The 26,001-nt window shown below is 34.9% G+C and overlaps 1 protein-coding gene across 1 annotated transcript in view; it reads left to right on the top strand.

Annotated features, from left to right (window-relative positions):
- Nucleotides 1-6,846: 6,846 nt before the first annotated feature.
- Nucleotides 6,847-26,001, top strand: part of MBD5 (methyl-CpG binding domain protein 5) — a 128,375-nt gene continuing 109,220 nt past the window's right edge. The window contains exon 1 of the mRNA XM_044669887.1: nt 6,847-6,942. The gene's annotated coding sequence lies outside the window, so the exon portion shown is untranslated. The remainder of the gene's footprint in view (nt 6,943-26,001) is intronic.

Raw genomic sequence — 26,001 nt, 5'->3', positions numbered from 1 at the left:
TATGTTTTTCTTCTTTTTATTTTTATTGCTTCTTGGTATTTCATATAGTCATTAGCTTCCGTTTGCTCAATTCTGATTTTTAAGGAATTATTTTCTTTAGTCAGCTCTTGTATCTACTTTTCCATTTGACCAACTATGTATTTTAAAGTCTTTTCTTCGTTCTTTGTGTGTGTGTGTGTGCATCCTTTACCAGGTATTGACTTTTCTTTCATGATTTTCTTGTATTGCTCATTTCTTTTCTCAGTTTTTCCTCTACCTTTTTTGCCTGATTTTTAAAATCTATTGTGAGCTATTCCAGGAATTCTTTTTGGACCTGAGTCCAATTTCATTTTTTTTTCCTTTAGATGTTTTGGGTGTAACTGTTTTGATTTCACTGCATTCTTCTGAGTTTGTGTTTTGATTTTCCCTATCATAGTAACTTTCTATGGTCAGGTTCTTTTTTTTATTTATTACTAATTTTTTACAGCCTATTTCTTGACTTTTAACTTTATGTTAAAGTTGGCCTCTGCTCCTAGGGTTAAGCAGGCATTGTCCCAAGCTTCAGATTTGTTATTGTTATTTGAGATATTTTTAATTGTGTTAAACTCTTTGTGGTCCAATTTGGAGGTTTTTTCTTAGCAAAGATACTAGCATAATTTCACATTTCCTTCTCCAGTTCATTTTTCAGATGAGGAAACTGAGGCAAACAGGGTTAAGGGACTTTCCATTCATCACACAGCTAATAAGTATCTGAAATCAGATTTGAAATCAGGGATGTAAATATTCTGACTCTAGGCCTGGCATTGTGTCCCTTTACTCCATCTAGCTTCCTCACATTATACTAAATCATTGCAAAAAGCATCTAATAGTAAAAAAAACCATCAAATTGGTATTTTTAAAGTCCCTTCATTTCTTTAAAGAATAAGAATATTTGGACAGAAAATCTTTTTTTTATTTTTTTATTTTAAAGTATTTTTCCGTGGTTACATGATTCATATTTTTTCCCCTCTCCTTTATCCTCTCCCCTCCAGGAGCCAACAAACAATGCCACTGGGTTATACATGTATTATCACTCAATACCTATTTCCATATTATTCATTTTTGTATTATTTGGTCCTATAGGGATAGAGAACCATTGGAATTTATTGAGAAAATTAGTGACAGACCTGTGCTGTAGGAATATCACTTTGAAAGCTGTGTTAACAAGAATTTGCTGGAAAAGATAGCTGAGATTCTTCAAGACAGGCAGGATCCAAAAAGATCTTGATAAGTTAGAGCATCAGGCTTACTCCAAGATGAAAATCAATAACGATAAATATAAAGCTCTACACTTTGTTCCCCCCCCAAAAAAATCAGCTTCATAAGTAGAGGATGGTGAAGACATGATTAGGCAGTAGTTTTTCTGAAAGGAATTGGGGTGGGGTGGGGGGGCGGGGTTAGTACACTGCAATCTTAGTATCAACTGTTCTATGCCAAGAAGAAAAATAAAGTGATCTTGGGCTTCTTTAAGAGAGGCATAGTTTCAAAAAGCAAGGAGTTAATAGATATGCCCTGAGACGATCACATTGTAATAGTCTATTTTAGGAGATTTTTAGGCTAGAGATTATACAGAGAAGGGCAAACAGATTTATAAAAGGATATTAGGAGACTAAGCTGAAGGAACTGAGATGTTTAGCCTAGAGAAGAGAAGATACTAGGAAACATGAGAGTTCTGTTCAAGTTTTTTTTAAGGACTGTCATGTGGAAAAGAGAATTAGCTTTTCTTTTTGCCTGAGAGGGCAGAACCAGCAGCAGTGGTTAGAAGTTTATAAAAAGGCAAATTTACATTTGTTATAAATCATTTCCTAACAATTAGAGCTGGAATGTGCTGCCTCCGGAGTCATCTGAGTTGCTTTCCCCTCATTACAAGGACCAAATGTTAGGAAGGTAGTAGTTTGAGATTCCTTTGGAGTGTGAAAACTGTTGGACCATTATCACTTTCAAAATAGTCACCTTGGGTGGCTACCAACTTATCCCAACAAAACCTCCTAGCATATATAATACCTTATACCCACTAATAAATAAATAAAAATTTATTGAACTGTTCATATGCTTCATTTGGTAACTCATTGATATTGTATTCCCAAGTATTAGCACAGTGCTGTATGCAATAGCCAAAATAAATGTGGCAATTTTTTTTGTACTGGTAATAATGCCTAAATTTATATAGTTTATTTTTTTTAACATTTTTTTAAACCCTTAACTTCTGTGTATTGACTCCTAGATGGAAGAGTGGTAAGGGTGCTATATAGTTTATTTTTGAAGATTTTCAGTTGTAATGATTTTCATTTTCCCATGCTTTTTAAAAGTCTTATAGGCTTAAGGTGGAACTATGAATAAGAGTGATTACTAGAGATAGATTGTAGAAAATGAGACTTCATTCCACTTATCATATAGGTTTTATACAAATCTGAAGATTCTTGTTAGCATGACATCATAGAGCTAAATTTGCAATATTCCTTAGAAATAATAGAATCCAGTCTCCCTTTTTTAATTCTTTTGTTGGACTGATGCCTTTTAATTTTACACAAGTTATTTTCCAAAATACTTTCCCTTGTGGCAAAAAAAAAAAATGTTAAACAAAACCAAATAAGAAACATTCTACATTATGATCAGCTGCCTCTGTACAGATAAATAGAAATTGTATTTTATCATCAGTTTTACTGTACCAAGATTGGTCATTATATTTAATTAGGATTCAGCTACCTTTCAGTGTTGCTTTCATTTTCATTAATGTAGTCATTTTATTTATTTATTTTTCCTTTTAAACCCTTACCTCCCATCTTGGAGTCAATACTGTGTATTGGCTCCAAGGCAGAAGAGTGGCAAGGGTAGGCAATGGGGGTCAAGTGACTTGCCCATGGTCACACAACTGGGAAGTGTGCGATGCCAGATTTGAACCCAGGACCTCCCATCTCTAGGCCTGGCTCTCAATCCACTGAGCTACCCAGCTGCTCCCAATGTAGTCATTTTATATATGATTCTTCTAGTTCTGCCTATTTCCCTCTCTACCCATTTATGCAAGTCTTCCCATGCTTTTTCGAATTCTTCACATCCCTCATTTTTTACTATATGCATAAACCAGTTTTTAGATCATACCTTCTCCAGTAGATAGTACCTGCTTTATTTCCACTTTGCTACCACCAAAAAAAAAAAAAATGCTCACGTGAATGTTTTATTATATATGGACCCTTTCTGGTTTTTTTTTTTTTTAATTTTCTTTCAGTATTATGCCCAGTGCTAAGATCACTATATCAAAGAATGTGAATAGTTTATTGACTTTTCTCACAAAATTCCAAATTATTTTGGAATAATTTAACTCAGGCACAGTTCCAACAGCTCTATGTTTTTGTAATTGCCTTTCCATAAACCCTCTAACACTGACTACTTCAAATTTTTTTCCAGTTTGACTGGCATGAGATACAATTTTAATATTTAATCAAATCGCATCAAATTTTTCTTAGTGAGTTGGGGCATTTTATCATATTGTCATTGATAGTCGCAATTTCCCTTTCTAAACTCTTCCTAACCTTTGACTGGTTCAACTATAGTAGATGACTTTTGTTCTTTACATATTTGTGTCGGTTCCTTATAGATCACAGATACCAATTGTAATGGGAAAAGGGGGTTTCTTGGGTTGAATATATTAAAAGGTTGGTCACCAGGGGAAATTTCCCCAATTAAGGAATAACCTCAAGTTAAAATTGACTCTTATGGAAATTTATTTACAATTGAGAAGAGGTAGAAGAAATAAGGAAATAAGAATCTAACACAGTAGGTAAATTGCTATGATCTCCTATTTAATCCAGGTAGATCTAATTAACCCAAGCCTAGAGTCAGAGGGCCAGAGGCAGCAAATGAAGCAAAAGCTTCAGTCACAGAGTCTCTGTTAAAGGGAATTTCCTTAAGAGAAGTTCAGGAAGATTGAATCTTTAAACTCACCACATGGAATTCCAAAGAAAGAATTTAAGAACGGTCTCACCAAGGTTTCAGGGTCCCAACCAGCACTCCTCCACAAACCAAAAGAGCTAGAAGAGTTCACCAGAAGCCTTCTTCTCCAGAAGACCTCCTAACTCATTCAACTCTCTCTTTTTAAAGGGGTCACTTATGCGTCACTTCTTGTATCTCCCTCTTAGTTTGCATGTCCAATCACAACATATGCTTCTCTTAGGATTGCCTAGGGGGCAGTCAATCAATTCTGATTCATCACCCACTCTAGCACTCCTGGATTACAGACCTCCCAAAACTGGAGATGTTCTCACCTTTGGTGATTAAATCTAAAGAAGGGCAGTGTAGACTTAATTTAATTATCACACAATCTTATGTTATAGGAACTTGTAAAACTCCAATTAATGGTTTTTTTCTCTCCCTATATAGATTTTCTTTGTGCAAAGATTTTTAGTTTTGTAGAGTTGAAATTATCTATTTTATGATTTCCCTTATGTTGTTTGGTAAATTCTTCTGTTTTCTTCTGATTGTTTTTAATAACCTGAGTATTTGTATCTAGCTCTATTTTATTGCTTAAGTCAATATTATATGATCTAAAATACTAATTTAACTTAATATCTGCCAAACCACATTTTAATATTTTTTCTCATTATTCTTATTAATAATGAGTTTTTGTCCCACTTGTGCTTTTACAACCTCCTTTTTTTGGTAAAGAGTGAATTGAGGCCCACAGAGATTGTGTCGCGTACCCATGTTCTCAGAAGGACTAAGCTTTCTAACAGTTTATCACAAATTTAATGATTATATGAAAATCAATACAGGTAGATTTCTTAAACTATAAATCTGACATATATTTTCAATCTCTCTAGTACAGTGTTATAAAAAAGTAAGTAATCTGAGTGGGTCTCGAAGGCAGTTTGGGTATGAGGAAGGATAAAGGGGATATACGTGATTATAAGGTGGTTGGAAGAGGAATGAAGATAAGGTAAGGTTTATAGGAGATAAGGGAAATGGGATATGTAGGAGAGGGTAGCTCAAACAGGATTATTCACAGAGGCTAGAGACAGAGGATTTTGGGGAAGATAGGCTGAACCCTTCCAGGTAAAGAAAGATATCTCTATAGGCACAAAGGAGTTGCCAGTGAGAAATGTTTTAACTCAGGCTGGAGTGCTTCTCTAGTCAGTTTCCAAAGTTCCTCGAGGGAGGAGTCAAAGGGGCTCCTCCCTGCCAGAGAAACTGTTAGTTGGAGGAAGTCTCAGGTAAACACTTCCTGCCAAGATGGATGCCCGCAGTTCCCTCAAGAAAATAAAAGAAAATGATTCCTTGTCTTGATTTTGACACAGTGATTCACCAGAGGGTTTGAAGAGGTAACAAGGGAATTTATTGATACCAGGGTCAGTCAGAAGGGGAGAGGGGTTTAGGGCTTTCTAATTGCTGCTAGGGAGAAGGGGGAGGGGGGAAGGGTGGCAGGAGAGGTTTAGACTGAGAGAGCCTGCTCTCCCAGTCAGGAAGATTTGACTGCCTTTTAAGTAAAGTCTTTATCAAATCACTAAAACTAGGGGTAACTTATTTGAGGACACTCTACTTGTCTATAGAAACTAAACCCACAATGTCCAGTCACCCAACCCTCCCTTCCACCCAGGGCCCAAAGGAAATTCAGGGGAAGAGAAGGGATGTAGATGGAGAGATTAGGGAGAGGTCCAGAGAAATGAGATAGGTCTAAATTTCCCCAAGACGAGATAAGCACAGGCCAAGGCCAAAGCAATTAGGCTAAAGCCAAGCCAAATGGGCGAAGCCAACAGGCTAAGCCAAAGCAAAAGCCTTCAGCCACAGGGAAAGCCAGAAGGCAAAAGCCTCATCAGTTGGAACTTCACCTCTATTTATAGCTTTAAGTTCTAACTGCCTTTCTGAAGATTCTAAGTCTTTTAACTGATTTTTGTGACCATTAGAAATTACAGAAGCAAAAAGTTTCTGTTAGCCACCTCACATTACAACAGTGACAGGCAAACTTTTTAAGAGGGGGCCAAAGGAAAGGAAATGTTCATCTCTCAGTCTGTTTCTAAGGCAACTCTTTCAAAGTTTCATTGTAATGTATCCTACTCATATTCTGCAGATTAGGAATAATTTCATTCATAAAATTCATAAAAACATTTCAGGGGGCCGCATCTGGCCCTCAAGCCATAGTTTGCCCATCTCTGCTCTAGTATATACATAGTAGTCCTCTGCTGTTTCCCCAAGTTAGGCATAATGGCCCTAGCTGCATGAAAATGATCCCTTTTCTATGCCTTCTCACCTGCTTCTCAGTACATCTGGCTATCTACTATTTGGAGCATTCAAGAACACAATGAATGTAAAAATTTAGAGACTAAGCAAAATATTATTGTTCCTAACATTTTATACCTTTATAATTTTTTTATTTATGACTATATAGATTTTTTATATTGGTTTTTCAGATCTGTTAAAAAATGTGTTGCGTTTTTTATAATATATGTAATAATTGTGGTTTTTTGTTAGGTGTTCCTGATATGGAGAGGTAGAGTAAGAGAAGGGGAGGTATGATATGTTTGTAGAAATGAGGAGAGGAGGAGAAAGAGAGAATAAGAGAGAGATTCTCCTATTATAGGCCTTGTAAATTTTATTATATGTTGTATCCTCTTTACTAGGTAGCTTGCCTTCTATAGTGTCATTATGGAACGAACCTCTTGCCAGCAATTTATTTCTGTTTTATTAATGAAAAAGTAAAAAATAATATAGTCAAATGAATTTTTTTTTAATTTTTAAAGTTTCCTTAAATGAATGTGTACCTGGTTGGGTTTTCTTTTGTTTTGTTTTTTTTGTACACAGGAAAAAGAGGTGCTGTCTTACTATTTAAACCAGGAATCGTAGAAATATAATAAACCATTTGAGAAATTTGATCTCCCCAGTAAGCAGTGGACCTTGAAAGATTGACTTGGTTTCATCAGTCCCTCTTTTGGGGTAAGTATAGAGTGTTCTCTCTCTCTCTCTCTCTCTCTCTCTCTCTCTCTCTCTCTCTCTCTCTCTCTCTCTCTCTCTCTCTCTTTCTCTGTATCTCTATCTGTCTCTTCCCGTTTTTGAACTTATATATTTTTCCTTCTCTATAGAGAGTTGATTTTCACTAAATGTAAAAGACATTTGACAGTTACAAATTAAAATGCCAGATGACATGCATCAGACAGGCAAAAGAATTATTCAGTTAATTTTGAAGTTAGTTGTTACATTTCTTTATGCCTGTTACATGTTGAAGACCCTACCTAAATCATTAACTTGCATTGGTTATAACATAGGTATCAGAACATGTCATTAAGGAAGGACACAGTTCCACCAGAAATCACAATGAAATATGTACCTCAATTAAAAAACAAACATTTACTCTAAAAAATTCTGTTTGTATCAACAAAAATAAAAATAATACTTGACTCATTGACCAAAGACCAAGTTAATAGTAAACTTTTGTCTACCACCTAATGATACATAAATGAGAGTGATCTCTTCCATTAAAAACCAAGCTTCTTTTTCACTCATTGTATATCTGGCATACTTCTAACCTTGAAAGAGCATTAGCTTTGAAATTTCCAAACAAGTTACTGTGAATATTTCCCCAAGACTTTTAATTTAATTGTTAAATTAAAATTTAACAATAACTGCCTTTTCAAAATGTTAACAGATAAGTTTGTTGCCCATTTTTACTCAAAATATCTTGGCATTCCAGACTTCAAATGTTATAAGGAATTAATGTCTTAGTAGTTTGTAAGATATTAGTTATAATGAAAATAATTCATCCTCTTTTGAGTTTTCAATAGTTTTTATAAGGCAGACTTAGAAATAGACTATGTAAGTGGATTCTTGCAATCCAGGTCTGAAGGGCATTTTAACAATTCTTATAAATGTACAAATTTCCAGTGCCAGAGTTATGCTTTTCATGTCACTTTGTTTTGTAATTCATCAAATAGAATGTGTAATAGTGAAAGTTCAAAATCTCCTATAGACACCGATGATATGATCTTTAAATTAGGTATGAGAAGACTAAAGGAAAGGGACAGTTTTCAACCCTTGTCCTCCTAGACCTTTGTCCTAGCTTTGGTGTGCAAAAGATATCATCGGGTAAAAACTAGATGTGTAGCAAATAATACATTGTAATCCAAAAAGGACAGAATACTATCAGACATTATTTTTCTTCAGTTAACTAAGTTGGACACAAAACAAAAGAAGAAAAGTAGATCTTAATACACATCAAAAAGGAGAGCTTGAAATCAAGAAATGAGTAATATAGTTTGAATGCAGCTATGATAATTTTTATAGTTGAAAAGAACCTTGGAAATCTTTAACTCAACTGCCCATTTTGCAGATGAATTAAGTACCTTGCTCAGTCCTATAACTAATTTTTCCTTATCATATTGTCCACTCTTAAACTTTAGCCCCCAACAGAAAAGATTAGTTCTGTTTTGTCTTTGTTTCCCTTGTGCCAAGCACAGTGTCTCATACATAGAAGCTATCTAATCTAAGATCATTTGAGCTGAACTAAATTGAATACAGGTGGATATGTAGTGAATAGAATTCTACATGGAGTCAAGAAGACCTGAGTTTGAATCCTGACTCAAGACATTTACTAATTATGTGACCATGGGCAAGTCACACAATCTCTCAATTTCTTTATTTGTAAAGTGATGAGTTGGGCTCAGCAGTCTCTCAGGTCAGTCATTCCTGCTCTAAATCTATGATCCTATGTTTCTGTGAATTAAAGTTATTGTCAGAGTTTGAATTAAAGCCCAGGTCTCCTCATTAAACTAATGTTCTTTCCCTTTATAATTAAGACTTTCAGAAAATAACTCTGTTAAGTCAGTATTAAAGGTCAGAAAAAAGTAAGTCTCATTGATATGTTTTATTTTCATTCCTCTACTTCCCAATATCTCTTTTCTCTCTCACCGACCCAGAGAACTGTCCTATGTAATAAATAATAAAAGAGAAAAAGCAGTTAAGGAAAATTAATATATTATCAACCAAGTCAAGAAATATGTGCATTGTTCCATACCCATTTTCCTCTACCCCAGCAAAAAAAAAGGAAAGGGGTATATTCTTGTGTCTGTTCTTCGGGGTCAAACTTGGTCATTATAATTTTACAGCATTGTTTCTATTTTTCATTTTTTTATTTTTCTTTCCATTTACATTGTTGTCATCTTGTATATTGTTTTACTCCATCATGTTTCACTTTGCATCAGTTCATTTAAATGTGCTTCTCTATATTTTTCAAGTATATTACTTTTTATGGGGCAATAGCCATTACCTAGTTCAAGGGTCAGTAGATGATAATCTGCAAGCTGCATCAGGCCCAAGAGTTTTTGTACCCACAAGCTAAGAATCAGTTTTTACATTTTTAAAATAGATGACCTTTGTCAACCCCTGGCATAGTTGATAGCCATCAATTTTGTTTGGCTAGATTGAGTAAGTAAGCATTTGTTAAGTACTAACTCTGTGCTAGCCTCTTTTAAGTGTTGGGGATAAATGCAAGTAAGTAAGATGGCATGCTACTTCAGAAAGTTTACAGTTCTAATGGGGAAGGAATTAAGGGGAGCTGCAGTGCTATGTTTCCTTTAGCAGGGCATGGCAATGGCAAATAAGTGCATTAGAGGCCTGGGCCCTGAGAACATAAGGCAAAATCTTCCCTAATGAAGGTGTAGTTCCAGATGATTGATCCAGATGTAGAGGCCATGTTGTGGAGATGGCCAAAAAATTCAAAGGAGGCCTAAGGTTGGCAAGATAAGATAAAAGCTCACCTAATAGAGTCACAAGTGGATTATTGGAGTAGTCCAAATGTTGCTACAAATATAAGATATATTTGAGACCTTCCTCCCCCTCCCCCCCATTTTTGACCTTTTAGGGATATATAGGACTAGGTAAAGTTTCTGAGCATGGACATTTTAGTCACTTTCTTAGAATAATTCTGAATTCCTCATAGAATTGTTGAGCCAATTCCAACTCCACAAACAGTGTAATAGTGTGTTTCTTTCTATAACCTGTAGAAATGATAAGTAATTAGGTAATGGATAACACCAGGGATATTATAATAAAACTAAGTGATTGTGGGTACACACACTGGGGTTTAGGAGAGACTGGACCAGGATGGAAAGACCAGAGTTTACTGGATTCACACAGGAATGGCAGTTGGTCTTAACTGTCACTCAGCTTCCCCTAGGCCAGAGTCTAGAAACAAGCAGGCAAGGTAAAAGGGATTAACTGGTTTTAATTATATTCAACTAAAAGGTGGAATAGGGATTTCTACTCTAAAACCTTAAAACCTAATGACAAAACCCACAGGGAAAGGGGAGGATTTTCCTACTCTAATCTAAAGATCTATGCAGGCAGGGCAGTAATGGAGTCTCTGGGTGACTGCCTCAGACCTGGACCTGCCAGGCTTGAGCAGCACAGCTAAGGGCTGATGTGGCTTTGGGGTTCTCACTGTAATCCACCGATGATCTCTGGATGCCAAGAGCCAAGGTGGTCCCAGGTACCAAGTTGAGAGGGTGTGCTTGAGACACTGTCTACCAGATCCCAAACTTCTCCTCTTCCCTTGGTACTGCACTATAGATCTTGTCCTCTTTGCTAGATGCCACCACCACACAGGATCCCAGGGAAATCAGGATGCAGGGTGTCCTTTACTCTGAGATCTCCCAGGGCTAACCACAGTTTGTGCTAACCCCTAATGGAGTTCCTCTCAGAGCACAAGTCACTTCTTCCTGCTCCTTCATTCCATCCTGGAATTCCTAGCTCCAGCTCTTTCCTACTAGATACACCTTAATTCTTAATTACTAACTAATCTAATCTTCCTTACAACAAACCCTTCTAACATTGACTATTCCCACCTTTTAACATCTTTGCCAGTTTGCTCTGTGTAAGTTGAAACATCATAGATGCTTTGATTTGCAGAAATCTATTTATAATATAGTTATTAATAATTTGTTCTTCTTTGGGGAACTATTCATTGTGTCATATATTGTGTCAGTTGCATGATACAAAATATATTCACAAAAATCAGCAGCATTTTCCCATAGGAGTAAAAAAATCCAGAAGGAAATAATAGAATAGGATGCCATATTCAAAATAGCTATAACATGCATAGGATTCTTGGGAATCAGTCTACAAAGACACACTCAAATTCATATAGGGTTGCAGAATGCTGAAAGAAATTATGGAAAGAAGGATTGATATTCAGTTCTTTAATCTGGACTCTACCATTATCATGAGGATATTTTTATAGTACTGGGCTAAATAATAAATATAAAATATATAAAATATATAAATAATAAAGAAATTCTTTCAGAGAAACAAATTTGGACTCTCAAGAAGTATTAATGAAGATTAATAGTACTAATGGAGGTAGCATACCATTTCAAAAACTCACATTATATTCTAAAGTAGTGACATCAGACCCAAATAAAAATAATCCCTCCAGGCTACATTCTGATTTTTAAAAAATACAAATTGACATTCTTAAGTTGTATTTTTATTTATTAAATAAGTATTTCCCAATTACATTTCAGTCTGATTATATAGCTCTGCTATGATTAATGCTGCATTAATCCTTAAAATTATCTAGTAATATAATACATCTATTAAAATAGATCAGTGAATAAATTCTGTATAAAGAACAATCAAAAAATTGAACTCAACTCAATGTTTCATAAACCTGAGAACATAAATTATTTTAGAATAAGGTCCTTATTTAACTACTTTTTGGAAAAATTAGAAAGAAGTTCTTGCTAAAACAGTTGGACAGAAATTAGTTTTCAAAAGGTATCTAATACCATGTAATAAGATGGGCTCAAAATGGATATGCAGCCTAAATATTAAAGCTCTCACTTTAAAACTGTCCAATTAGGAGAGATCTAGAAGACGTATGTATATCATATACATATATATCATATATATCGTATATATATATATATATAATAGAGGTAATCACAGAAGATAGAATAGATAATTTAGAATTACATGAAATTGAAAAGCTTTTGCACCAATAAAATCAATAGTTAAAAAAGGAAGTAGAAGGTTACAGGAGAAAAAAGATCTTTGCTTCAAATGGCTCTGATATCCAAGGTATATGGAGAACTATTACTCTTGGCTCTTAGGATAGAATAGATGGAGAGAAATTTTTGGAGAACCTAAATAGGAAAAAGTAATAGGATCATTATAGGAAGCATGTAATTGTAGAAAATTCTGTTTTATGTTTCTTTTACTTATTACTAAATATTCAAACTAATATTTCTAAACATTTATGAAGGGAAAAGTGATGCTATATACATGTACATATATATGTATATATATAAAACAATTCTGAATCCCTATATAATGTTTCCTGACCTCTTATTTCCATTGTTAATTCCTTTCTTGTCACCATTTACTCCTTTCATAAATATTTAAATGTTTTTAGTTTATTTTTTATTAAAATACCTTGTTAGAGATGAAATAGAAAGCAACTGTTGGAACCGATTGACTGTCAGCAACATTCATGTACAGTACATTCAGCAAATCCTCTAATGATACATGTGAATTAAACAAACACTTAAATTTCAGAAAGAAGTTAGTTTCTAAATCATTTTTCAAGGTATTTAATTCTAAATAGCAATCACAATTTTAGCTTTGGGCTTTTTCCATGAAGCTGTGAATAATTGTTAGGCAAGATTATAGGCCCCAGGCAAAGCCTTAGGAAATTTGTCTCTTCTGGCTAGTTAGTTATCCTCAGGGCCTCATAATGGTCTTTTAGATTGTATGATATGTTTTGAATTATAGGAAGTCATCAATACTCATTTTCTCAGTTTACTGTTGAGGACTCCCAGAATTCTGAAACTCAAACTGGCAAGATAATGTCTTACCAAAACCAGAATTATTAGTAGACTTCTTAGATCTAAATGTTATTCTGTCCTGAGGGATTGTTTTCCTTAGGTAAGTTAAAATGGGTTCCACCTAAAGTAAATATATCAATTTTCCCATCCATTGCAAAAAATGGTTGGAAAACCATGCCTGCCTCCTTGCACATGCGCACGCACGCGTGCACGCACACACACACACACACACACACACACACACACACACACACACAGAGAAAATAACAATTTATGTTCAGCTTTAGCAGCAGTGCAATACATGTGCTGAAAGTCTGATTAAAATACTTATAGGAGGCAGCTGGGTAGCTCAGTGGATTGAGAGCCAGACCCAGTGACTGGAGGTCCTGGGTTCAAATTTGACCTCAGGCACTTCCTAGCTGTGTGACCCTGGACAAGTCATTTAACCCCCATTGCCTAGCCCTTACCATTCTTTTGCATTGGAACCAATATACAGTATTGACTCCAAGACAGAAGGTGAGAGTTTAATAAATAAATAAGTGATTGAGTGAGTGACTGAATGAAAGAATCAATCAATCAATCAACATACCACTGCCAAAGTTATTTGCTTAAATATGACCATATGACTCTCCTACTCAGTCATCTCCAGTGCTTTCCTATTGCCTAACTAATGGGGTTCTAACAGACGTAAAAGGAATTTCAGCTTTGGGATTCTTTTATATTACCTTTTTAGGGATTTATTTGGGGGGGGAATTACATCTCCCATACACTGGAATAAAGTGAAAGTATAGTGAACATATCAGTATCAGTGATTTTTCATTTTGACCCAGTACTATTACCTGAAAAAAAGGAAATATCAGATTGCTCATCTTGTTTTCAAGCTTCTTTCTAAGAATATCACAGCCTCCTCAGTTAGGGTAACTCCTTTGTTTGAAATGTTTTTTTCACTTAAATAATCATTCAGCAAGCATTTATTAAGCACTGATGTGCCAGTTCTAAAAACTGAAGATTCAAAGAAAAATCCAAAGCAGTCTTTCCCCTCTAAGACCTTCCTTATACATATAAAAGTACACGTGTTTTTAAAAGGCATACATACAAAGTTGATAAAAGGAAACTGTAGACAGGAAGGACAAGCAACTATGGAGACCAGGAAAGATTCCTTGCAGGTAGCACCTAAAATTACTCCTGACATCTATCTTATATTCATTATGTACAAAACTGAGCTCATTATCTTTCCTCAGGACACCTCCCCCTTCTAAACTTCAGTATTCCTGCCAAATGTACTGCCATTCACATTCATAACCTCAGCATTAGTCTCATCTCCTTGCCCTCCCTTCTCTCACATAGCTACTCTTTTGCACAATCTGTCAGACTTTTCATAGTGAAAGCCTTCCCTTCACTCACCCAGCCATTACCTTCAGGCCCCCGTTGCTTCTTACCTAGGTGATTACAAAAACCCTTTTTTTCTCTTCTGTTGGAATCTGAGTTTCTTGATCTTGCCTATGCTGAGCCTATAGCCATTGATAAGCCCAGGAGCCTTGAATGCTCCTATTTCTGACCTGAGATGGTTCATGCCTCCCTCGGCAGCCTGGTGCCCTCTGCCCTCAGGGAAATCACTACTTTGGTTCCAGACTAAAGACTGTCTAAATCCACTGCAGCACAGAATACAGAATGATCTACCAGATGATAAACTTTTCCTATTAGTAACAGCACTATTCTCAGAAGGAGCTTTCTAATTGGACTCCCTGCCTTAAGGATCACAATTCCAGTACATGCTACATACCACTGCCAAAGTTATTTGCTTAAATATGACCATATGACTCTCCTACTCAGTCATCTCCAGGGCTTTCCTATTGCCTCAAATAATCAAATATATACTACTCCGTTTGGTTTTTAAAAGCCCTGCATAACCAGATTCCAACCTTCCTTTTAGCATCAATCATTAAGTATTAATTAAATGCCTTACTAAATACTAGCCCTAGTTCTGAAACTTTAGTAGCTTGGGCTATAGCACCTGTAGAAGCAGTTTCTGGCCTGTGCTTCATAGAGGATATACTATAAAACCTCCCAAGATGAAGGCTAAGGGCACTGGACTGGAAACACTGTCATTCTCAAGACCCTTGAGTATAAGATCCTGGGCTATCTCTTAATGTCTGAGGGAAGATGGTTATTAAAATGGTAATAATGGTAATTTGATTTGCCTGGCACATGCTGTCCCCTCTCCCTCCTAATGCTTTATTTGCCCTGTCTCTGACAGTTGATGGGAATGACTGACCCCTTCTCCACAGGAGTTGTTTCCCTATATGATGGCTGTACTAGAAGTAAGACTGATGGTCTTCAGGGAGTGATAGGGGAGGGGGTTTGCCACTTCCAGGGCTCCACTACCTGTCTGCCTGTTGGTGGTAGTTAGTCAACAGTTGTTCCAGTTAGCAATGAGGAAGGTGGTCTTCCTTTCCACAATGATCTGCACCCCACCCCCATGTTGGTTGTAAGGACTGGACTAGAAGAAGGTCTGGTTGTTGGGGAAGCATTGCTATTCTGAGTGTACTTGGGCTCAGGGTCCAGAGCTATCTCTGTCAAGATCTAAAGAGGAAATGAGAGTCAGTGTTGTGGGGCTAGTTTGAACTGCCTGGCACATGCTATCTCCTGTTTATCCATCAGAGTGGAAAGAGAATAAAAGAAGACTCAGGCCAGAGCCTTGTATTATACTCAGTGGCCAAAAACATGGGTCAAGATCCAGCAAAGGAGATTGGCAAGGAATAGATGGGCAGAAAGAGAATAGAGAATAGTGTAAAAAAAAAAACTGGAGAGGAGACCATATATAGAAGGAGAAAGCAATCAACAGAGCCAAATGCTGCAGAGAAACAGTTTAAGCAAGATTTGAGAAAAGGCCATTAGATTAGGCAATTAGAGGTCATTGGTAATCTTGGAAGAGAGTAGTTTCAATTGTAAAGATGAGGATGAGGATTGAAGCCAGATTGCAGGTTTAAAAGAGAATGAGAGGAAGGGAAGAGGAAGCACCAAGGATAGATGGCTAGGTTAGCTAAGAAGAGGAGAAGAAAGAGAGAGAATATCTAATGAAGATAAGAGTTCATAAAATTATTTTAAGGATAGGGGAGATTTGTGCATTTTTAGTAGGCAGGAAGGAAAGAACAGGTGCTTTAGGAGAGTTGAATATTAGAGAGAAAAGCAATGATACAAGAAGAGTATTTTGCTAGAAAAGACAGGAGGGTATCTGTCCCATAGGAGGAATCCTAGGTACATGTAGAGGTCAAATTTGACCTGGGCAGAAAAGGATACTAAATTCATGCCACTTGTTAATATTGACATCCTAATCTCTTCTAATAGGAGATAAAGGAAAGAGGTTAGAAAATATCTTCAACTAAAATCAGTATCTTCATCAGAATGAAGAGGAGGCTGAACAATTAGTTATACAACAGGCTTAGGAAAAAGTAGTTTTGGCCTTATTTACTTTGGTCTGAGATTGATACCAGAATTGTGACCAGTTTTCAAGTACTTTTGTGTTTGCCTTTTTTCGGTGTGACCTCATTAGTTTTCTTTAGGTACCAAAATCTGTAGCATTCTTCCCTTCAATTAGGACAAATATAACTATAATTAAATTAAAATATACTCAGCATGCTGACTGCCATCACTTACTAAACTTGGATTTCTAAGATAGTCTTCTTAGGATGTGGTTGATTCCTCCTAGGCACAGAACCTCAAGGACAGGAAACACTGATTACTATATAATATGGGGTTCTCAGGGTTAGGCAGGACACTTGTGACCCCATGCTCCTATACACATCCCTCTTAGGTCAGGGCTTAGTGCCAAGCAGTAAATTCGTTGTCCACTCAAAGTATAGCATTCCCTCTGTACTACCACCCTCAAATTGTGCTTAAAAGTTGGGTTTCTCAGAGAGACAATTGCCCCAGGTTCATGGTACTCAGTGGTTTCCCCTCCTAGTCCTGTGACTTATTAGAAAACATTGATATGTTCTCTTCTCAAAGGTCAAACAGAGGGCACAGTTACTTTAAATCAAAAGCATTTACTGAAATAATATTGTAAGAAGCCCAATATTCCCTCATAAACTTGGATTATACTCTCACAAACATATCTGCTCATTGAAGAGAGTGAAAACATATAGAAGTCATAAGTTAGAAAGATATTCAAGTAAGAAAGAAATGCAACCAGAATAATAGGAGGCAGGCAACTTATCCCACTGACTTGATGATGCCAGGTTGCAAATGATTCTTTAAAATGTAGATGTTAAAGGTAACTTCAAAATTATCTACTTAGTGAAAGGAATTAGTAGGTCTTTTAGTGTAACAGATTCTATAAATATAATAGGAATTATTTCTGTATCAAAATCCTATCTTTTTAAACTGGGTCATTTAAATTCACTCAGGTATTTATTACTTGTATTTAAAATGGTGGATTGGCAAATGAAATTTATATAAAATCCTGTAAAATAATTTTTTAATTACTTTACTGTAAGATTAATTTATATTCCTTTCCCCCATTTTTTCTTTGAGATATTCCTAATTCCTAGTAGCCAAGATTAGGATATAACATTATGTCATGTTATTTACTTTCTGATAACTTAAGTATTAATTAACTGGGATAGAGAAGAATTATTATTTAAATCATATAATTGAGTCAGTAAATTTCAAGAAAATAATAGAATTCTCCATATCAAGAACTATTGCACATTTCTATATAATATATGCCAGCCACTGAGTCTTATGTTGTGAGAAATATGATTAATGAAATTGTGCTTTCAAATGTTAATGTGGGTGCTTATAGTTACCATTATTCTGTATGGAAACAATAGCATCTCAGTATTAGTATCTAATGCAGCATTTGTTACAAAATGGCTTGATACGTTTTTTGTTGACAATGCAGTGTTTATTTTCAATATAGTTTTGTTTTATCTGTACCTGCCTATTTATTCTGTATTACATGTGAATATCTTGTGTAGCATTTAAAAATAAAGCCTTATATTTTAGGATAGGAAATTCTTTAAAATGTTGTTTAATATATGTAAAGGGAGGGGTATCCATTTTTATGCAGTGAGTACTGTTTTAATCCAAAGTTATTATTCCCTCTAATCATGTTATGCATTTTTATTCATAATTCAGAAGCAAAATATTATGTTTCCGGTTGACTTTACAAAAATCTGCCTACTTTATGTTATCTTCTATTTGCAGCACTCAAAATAGTCCATGTGACCTAGATATTGAAAACCAAGGTAGAATGTACTACATTGCTATTATTTACTGTGAAGTCTTAGAAACATTCTAGTTCTATATAGTAGAATTATAGGGCATAACCTGTTCAGCAATATCTAAAAGTATGTACAATTGATATTTACCTAGTCTTATAAACAATATGTTAAATAAAATTACAGTTAAAAATTGAATAGCCACTTCAAATTCTAATGTAAATATAGCTATAATAAAATATCATGGTTTTATTTTAGGTGATGCTTTTAAAAATTCATTTTGCATTTTTTGTTATTTTCCTTCCATTCACAGTTATAGGAATTATATTTGTTTCTCAGATCTAATCATAGTGTAATCCCTCAACTGGTATTTCCCAATTGGGACTGAAATTATATCTTTATTTTTAAAAAGAAACTATTACAGAGCCTTTGTCCTGAAAACTCATTGAATAAGAGAAAATTAATTTTATCACTTGTTATTTATGAATAGTAAGTATCAAAGGATACTTAGAAATGCTTCAGATTTTCATACACTGAAATCATATAGTTCTAGAAGTGAAGCCAACTTACTCAGTACAATAAACACTACCCTGAAAAGGCTTTACTCTAAGGTGGCAGAGTAGGCAGTGAAAAGATATGGCAGATTTTCTCTTTACATTAGTGGGATTCCTATAAAGTAGGAAAAAGGGCATGTAACATTCCCAAGTCTCAATTGGAAAACTATCTTGCCTGAAATTTGCAAATCATCTTGCAGCTTCTGTGTTCTCCTTAAGTACAAGATTCACAATTAGGCACAAACTGGCCTCCAAAGATTGGAACACAGCCTGAATCAAGCCATGTAGTAGCTTGGAGCCAAACTCCAGAACACAACTCCTGTAGTACTCAGTAGTCAGTACTACATCACTACTTTCAAGACCCTTTTTGGTAGCCTCTCTAAATAAAGTAAGCATTGAGACAGCGCCCTGTTAATCTATAAAGCAGAGTGGTAATCATAGCAACATTGTGCCCGAGTCCATAGCCTGACTGCATATAACTAGCAGTATAACTTTGAACAAGTTACTTCAATTTTCAGAACCGTGTTTCGTCATGTATAAAATACAAAGGTTGACCAGATGATCTAGAAGGTCCCTTCTGCTACTAAAAGTATTTCATGAATACTTTTAATGAATTTAAATATTTATATAATTATATCTCTTTTTAAAAGATTACCGACAGTCTACTAATTTAAGTAAATAGACTTATTTGAATGGTAATTTTCAAATAGCTTTTTCTCACAAATTTTTATGTTAATGACTTTCTTTATGTAATATTCATGTTAAAAATCCCAATATAACAACCTCAAACTCAACAGATTGTCAAAGCTAACAAAAAAGGAAAATAACAAATACTAGAGGGGCTGTCAGAAAATAGATATATTGAAGTGCTGTTGGTGAAGTTCTGAATTGGTCCAGCAATTCTCGAAAGCAGTTTGGAACTATACTCAAAAGTTGTTAAACTGTGCATACCTTTTGACCAAATGAAACACTGCTATATGTAACAAGGAAATCAAAGAAAAAAAGAAAAAGACCCATATGTACAAACACATGGTGGCAAAGGGAAACTGAGGAGATACCCATCAACTGAAAATGGCAAGCATTATGGTATATGTGCTATAAAAAATAATGAAGAACATGGTTTCAGAAAAATTTGAGAAGATTTGTATGAACTGATACAAAGTGAAATGAGCAGAAAAATGTATAGAAAAAGTACTGGCATTTATTGTTCATAAAAACAGTACTGTAAAGACAGACAACTTTGAAAGACTTAGAAATGTTGATAAACACAATAGTATCAACCATTGTACTGAAGGACTCATGAAGAAACATGCTTTTTATCTCCACAGAGGTGATCAACTCAGTACAAATTGAAGTATCTGTGTATATCTACACACACACACACACACACATACACACACATATAAAACATGGCTAATATTAGACTTTGTTTTGAATGATACTTATTTGTAAAAGTTTTGTTTTTCTTGCTTTTTTGGTGGAAGACAAGGGGAGGTAGGAAGAAGAAAATTTGGAATTTAAAATTGAATTTTTGAAATCTTAATATAATGTTAAATCTTACATGAAATTTTGCATGCAATATTTTCATTTTTTATGCTATATAAAAACTATTAACTCTAAGGTAAAAATGGCAAAAGAAAGTCTTTTTCAAAATAACTTTTTATTGATTTAGTTAGCATAGTAATTATTAGTATAAAGATTTTTTAGTGGATTCCTGTGTGTGATAAGGCACTATTTCTTAGTGGATAGAGAGCAGACCTCAGCTCATTCCCAGGAATACCTGGATTCATATTGAAACATACTGGCTTTCTGACCCTAGACAAGTAACTTAACTTCTCAATGTCCTAAACTACCTTCTAGGACATAAATTGCAGACAGTTTTGACCTACATTAGTAGTAGAAGTTCCTAACGTGGGAACTCCTTATGCCAGTAAACCAAGCCTGGCCTTTAACCTCTGTGTTTGTATGCATATGTATATATCTGTATGCCTACACATGCATATACCTGCATTGTATACTCATAGATATATTCATGCCTGTGTGTGAGGATGCATGTTTGTATATGTATAGCTTTATTTTGTATGTATATGTGTGTATACCATATGTATATCAGTGTCAGCTAACATTCATTAAATTCCTTTGTGCCAGTCACTGCACTAAGCAAGAAAGCCAGAAGATAAACCCAGCCCTTGAGCTCACAGTGTAATGGGAAAACATGCAAACAAGATTTATACAGAATAAATTGGAACTAATCAACAGAGTGAAAGTACTATGATTAAGAAGGAAAGTGAAAAGCTTCCTTATAAAAGAGGGATTTTATCTGGGACTCGAAGGAATATAGGGAAGCAAGAAGACAGGATAAGGAGGAAGAGAATTCCAGACATGAGAGGCAGCCTGAAAATGCCCAGAGTTGGGAGATGGAGTGTCCTGTTCAAGAACTAGCAAGGAGATAAGCGTCTCTGGTTCGAAGTGTACATGGTGGGGTATAAGGTATAAGAAAACTAGAAGGAATGAAGGGGCTAGGTCATAGAGGGCCTTGAACATCAAACAGAGGATTTTATTTTTGATACTAGAGGTAAAAGAGAAACACTAAAGTTTATTGTTAATATATACGTACATGCATGTGTGTATACATGTGTGTACATACATGATCTATGCAAATATGTACATGCATGCATCCTATATACAAACATATAGGCATAAACTTACAAACTCCTCTAAAAATAAAAAAGACCATATATATCTCATTTTCTTGATAGTATAGACGTTTTGCTTAAATGAACAATATATTTGCAAATGTAAGTAAAAACAGTACTTTTTTTAAGCTATGAAGACAGTGTGGTCTGTGGATCAAAATACATTTTACTATAAAGATCCAACTCCCAACAATTATGTAAAAATAAAGTATTCTAAGTAGAAGATGCACCACACTTCTGAATTTCATACCCTGCTCTCTACCTAGAATGACAGAATTATAAAGCATATTAGGAAAATTAATGAACTTCACAGAGAAGATAATGGTTTTGATATTTGTATTCTATCTTGGGTTTTTATATTAAATTCAAGATATAAAATCAAAGTATTAATATCATAAATGACTGCATTTAGAGAGGTACCCAGATACCATTTTGCTGGAGCAGAAAAATCTCCATCTCCTTTGTATTTGCCTAATTCTGATTGATCAAAAATTGTCATCAATGCTATTTTTCCTGTGGGTTGCATAGTAAATCAGTGTCATCACTCTAGAAAGACAACTTATCATGTACTTACATAAATCTGTATTCAATTGAGGGAAGATATAAAAAAGTAAAACATTCTCTATTAGCAAATCGTCCAGTTTTTTCTCCTATCATCACATGTCACAAACTTCTATGTTGTATTTTTGTAAAAATGTGTGGTAATTTCTGTAATATCTACAATTTAGAATGTTTTGAGCACATCCAAAAAGATTTCTTAAATCTGATGTAGTTAGGGTGCTCTTATACCTTATAAACTACACTTGTAATTTATATACCTATAACTTTCTTTTATAGAAATGTAAGCTACAGTTTTTGGTGTATATCTAAATTATACAACCTTGACTCTCAGGATTACCATATTACAGTTTTCTGAAAAGCAGTCCTTTTTAAGTGCCAAATTAACTGGTAATCTCCAAAAGGAGGGAATCATTAAGAATAGGAATAACTAACATTTATATCATGTTTTTAAGATTTGCAGAGCATTTACATATTTCATCTTACTTGATCCTCACAACTCTTTCCAATAAGTACAGCTATTATTCCCATTCTGTAGATGAGGAAGTTGGAAGTTGAGAGATTAAATGATTTTCTAAGAGTCACACATATAGTAAGTGCCTGAAACAAGATTCAAATTCACCGCTTTCTGACTCCAAGGCCTGCTCTCTCTACTATGGTTCCTTAATTTAGGTTTAACTTTTAAAGATATTTCTGAATCAGAGCTAAGATTAGAAGATAAATAATACTACTCTTGATAGATGTAATATGAAAAATCACTTTCCTAAAATTGTATTTGGTTTTGTTAGAACACAAATCTAAATTGAAACTATATACTCAGAATTTCAAGCATTTGACTGGTCAGTAAGATAACTAGAATCATTGTAAGAAGTCATGCCTTCATGTGAGTACCTACACATTGCTAGTATCTCTTAATCAAAATTTTTAAATTATTTTCATTTTAATGTGTAGCAATACAAAATTTATTCTGAGCATTATAATACTTTAAAAATTAAATGTAATGTTAGACAATTTTCAAGGGGAGTAATTTTTCTAGGTGAAATAGTGCCTTTTTTCTAATTGAGTTTAAAATCTTCATAAAGGTTTGAACTGACTTCACTAAAAATTGTACCAAGTAGGGTATTTTAATGATGATCACCGTCTTTTGTGACTGTTTAGTTTTTATTAGGAATTTGCTACCAGTAACTATTTTTTATAGAAATTAAAAACTAGAGCTCTTATTCACATTATAAAATGCAGGACTGTTACTGACCTAGATTTTTTTTTTTTACTCACTTAGATTTCTTTTGGAAATGGAATAGCTGTCTAGCACTAAGATATGAAGCCAGATTTTTATTGTAAAATATTTAAAGGAGAAAAACTCATTCTTGCTGTGATTTCTTAATCAGAATATAAGGTTACATTATATCAACAACCCGCAGATGGAGAAAATGAACACTCTAGGAAGCTAGGCCATAAATACTAGCTAATTCTGAAGCCTCTAAATTGTAAAGATTTCTCTAAAACTTGGCTAAAGTGCCTAATCTTTCCTGAAGAAACTATACTATGCCATTTTCCAATTTTTGATGGGAAAGGAGGACATATAATCTCAAATTGAGATCTGTTTATTATGTCAGATTATTTGCATTATCACATTTAATGCTATTAAACATTTTTTTCCCTTTGGGATTATTCTTTTTGTCCTTGGTCTCTTGTCATAATGAATTTTGTAGAATGCCTTAGGCAGTGTTTTATCTTTTAACAGAATTTTTCTCCACCGGAATTATGATTATCATATATATAAATATCACACAATTTTCAATACACCTACCTAAAGTTCAGTAGATCAAATCAACCCTTTGATTAATTCCCTGTGAGTTAGTTTTTTAGTTACCTATTAGCAAATCTTGTTCTGACATAACTACAATATTTTGGTTTAAAATGAGTAGTGTTTCATTTTTACGAATGAAAACTCTTGCCAATGTCCAAAATTTTTATCATACTTGGATGAAGACAATCTCTGTAACTAAAACGTATAGGAAATTTTTGGTTTGGTATCCTACAGATACAGATTAGCAATTTATCTGTAACTTAGAGTCTTACCTAGGATCCTGTGACTGTCCAAGGTGACACTACTACTGTGTGTCATATGAAGGACCCAAATCTAGACCTTGCTAACTGAAAAGTTAACCCCCAGTTCATTATTTTCACACTCACTTAATCTTATAGGAATTCACATCCATGTGCACTTCTGTTTGATTTCATCCTAAAATATCATGGGGGTTGGGGGGGGAAGATCTGGGAAATGTTAGTATTAGCTGAAATTTATAAACATTTTAAGGTTTGCACAATGCTTTGTGTATATCTGCCCAACAGCCCTTTGATAACATGGATCAGTTCAAAGACATTAACCATTTTGCCCAGTGTCACATAGTTAACACCAGTCAAAGATGGGGTTCAAACTTACATCTCTCCCATTTCCAAGTCCAACATTCTTTCAACTATAGTAATGCTGCCTCTTGACTAAGCATGAAAGTATTTTTCTAAAGAACAACAAAGAATTTTATTATTTAATATTTTAGAATTTGTTATTAACACTGTCTGTATCTTTGACAATATCTTTAGAATTAATCAATCTTCCTTGCTTGTTTTGCACACTATCTGCAAAATGTAGATGAACTGTCTTGTGATTCATTATTCTATTTTACAGGCAAATTAAGATTAATTGAAAGCGCAAATATGTTAAGGAAAAGGGGAAAGTATCTTTCTATTCCCTTTCTAGAGTCTCCAAGTATGCTGGTTTAAACCTATTCATTCCTAGAGAATCATTTAAGTGCTACCCTAGCCTACAATCCAAGGTGCACTTTGGCTGAAGAAGACAATTTTGACTACAGACTTTTAACAAATCTAAAGGATTGTTCTTCAAGGACCTGAGAATTTTATAGCAGAATGTCTGTAACTGGATGTAGCAGCAACCTTTCTCTGTCCCAAGATAAACCCTTAAACCAGACTTGTGGAACCTCTTTACACAAAGATGCTATCATAATCATCATCACTAGCAAGCATTTATTAAGTGTTTACTAAAAAAGGCCATGTACTGTGCTAAGCTCTGGGGATACAAAGAAAAGCGAAACAGTTCCTGCCCTCAAGGACCTCACATTCTAATGGGGGAGACAACATGCCAACAATTTTGTACATATAAGACATAGGTAATTTGGAGATAATCAATAGGGGGAGGTACTAGCATAAAGGGGGACTGCAAAACATGCCTTCCAGATGGTGAGATTTTAGCTGGAACTTTAAAGGAAGCCTGGAGACATAAGTGAGGTGGGAGATTTTTCCAGGCATGAGAGGAAGCCTGTAGAAATGCAGAACCTAAGATTGAGTGATTAAATGTTTTGATGAGAATAACAGCAAGGAGAACAATGTCACTATACAGTCCAGGGACCCAAGCAGGAGGAAAGTATAAGACTAGAAAGGTAGGAAGGGGCCAGCTTGTGAAGAACTTTAGAAGCCAAACAAGGGGTTTTATATTTGATCCTGGTGCCAAAACAGGCAACATTAGAGATCATATCTTTAGGAAGTTCATTTTGGCAGCTGATTTTAGGGAAAGACCTGGGAGACAATCTCATTAGTGAAGATTTGGGGAGTCATTAAGTCACTGAAGCAGGAAGACCAGTCAAAAATTCTTGTAGTAGATAGAAATGAGATGAGTACTTGAACTGTGGAAAGAAAGGGAGAATGTGTGAAGCTAAATGTGACAACTTGGTAGCATAGAAAAGTGGAGCGGGTAAAAGTGAAGTTGGGAGTTGCCAAGTTACCAGCTTGGGTGACTGGTGGTGCCCTTGACCGTAATAAGGAAGATTGAAACAGGAGAGGATTGAGAGGAAATTAGTGAATTTTGTTTGGGGTCTACTTAGTTTGAGATGTCCAGTAGGCAGTTATTGGTGTCATACTTGATGCCAGAAAAGAAGTTAGGGCCAAAATAATATATCTGAGAATCATCTGCATAGAGAGGATCATTGAATCCATGGGAGCTGATAAGATCTTTTAGCATTCATGAAGTGCTATTTACTTTGAGATAAAAACAAAAACAGGAATACATTCCCTTTTCCCCCAACACTTTGGGGGCACACTTCCCCTATACCACCTCCATCTCTACGAAGAG

Source organism: Gracilinanus agilis, chromosome 3 (genome assembly GCF_016433145.1).
Source record: "Gracilinanus agilis isolate LMUSP501 chromosome 3, AgileGrace, whole genome shotgun sequence".
Lineage (NCBI taxonomy): Eukaryota > Metazoa > Chordata > Mammalia > Didelphimorphia > Didelphidae > Gracilinanus > Gracilinanus agilis.
Note: the sequence above shows the minus strand (reverse complement) of the source record. Positions and strands in the feature narration are given on the sequence as shown.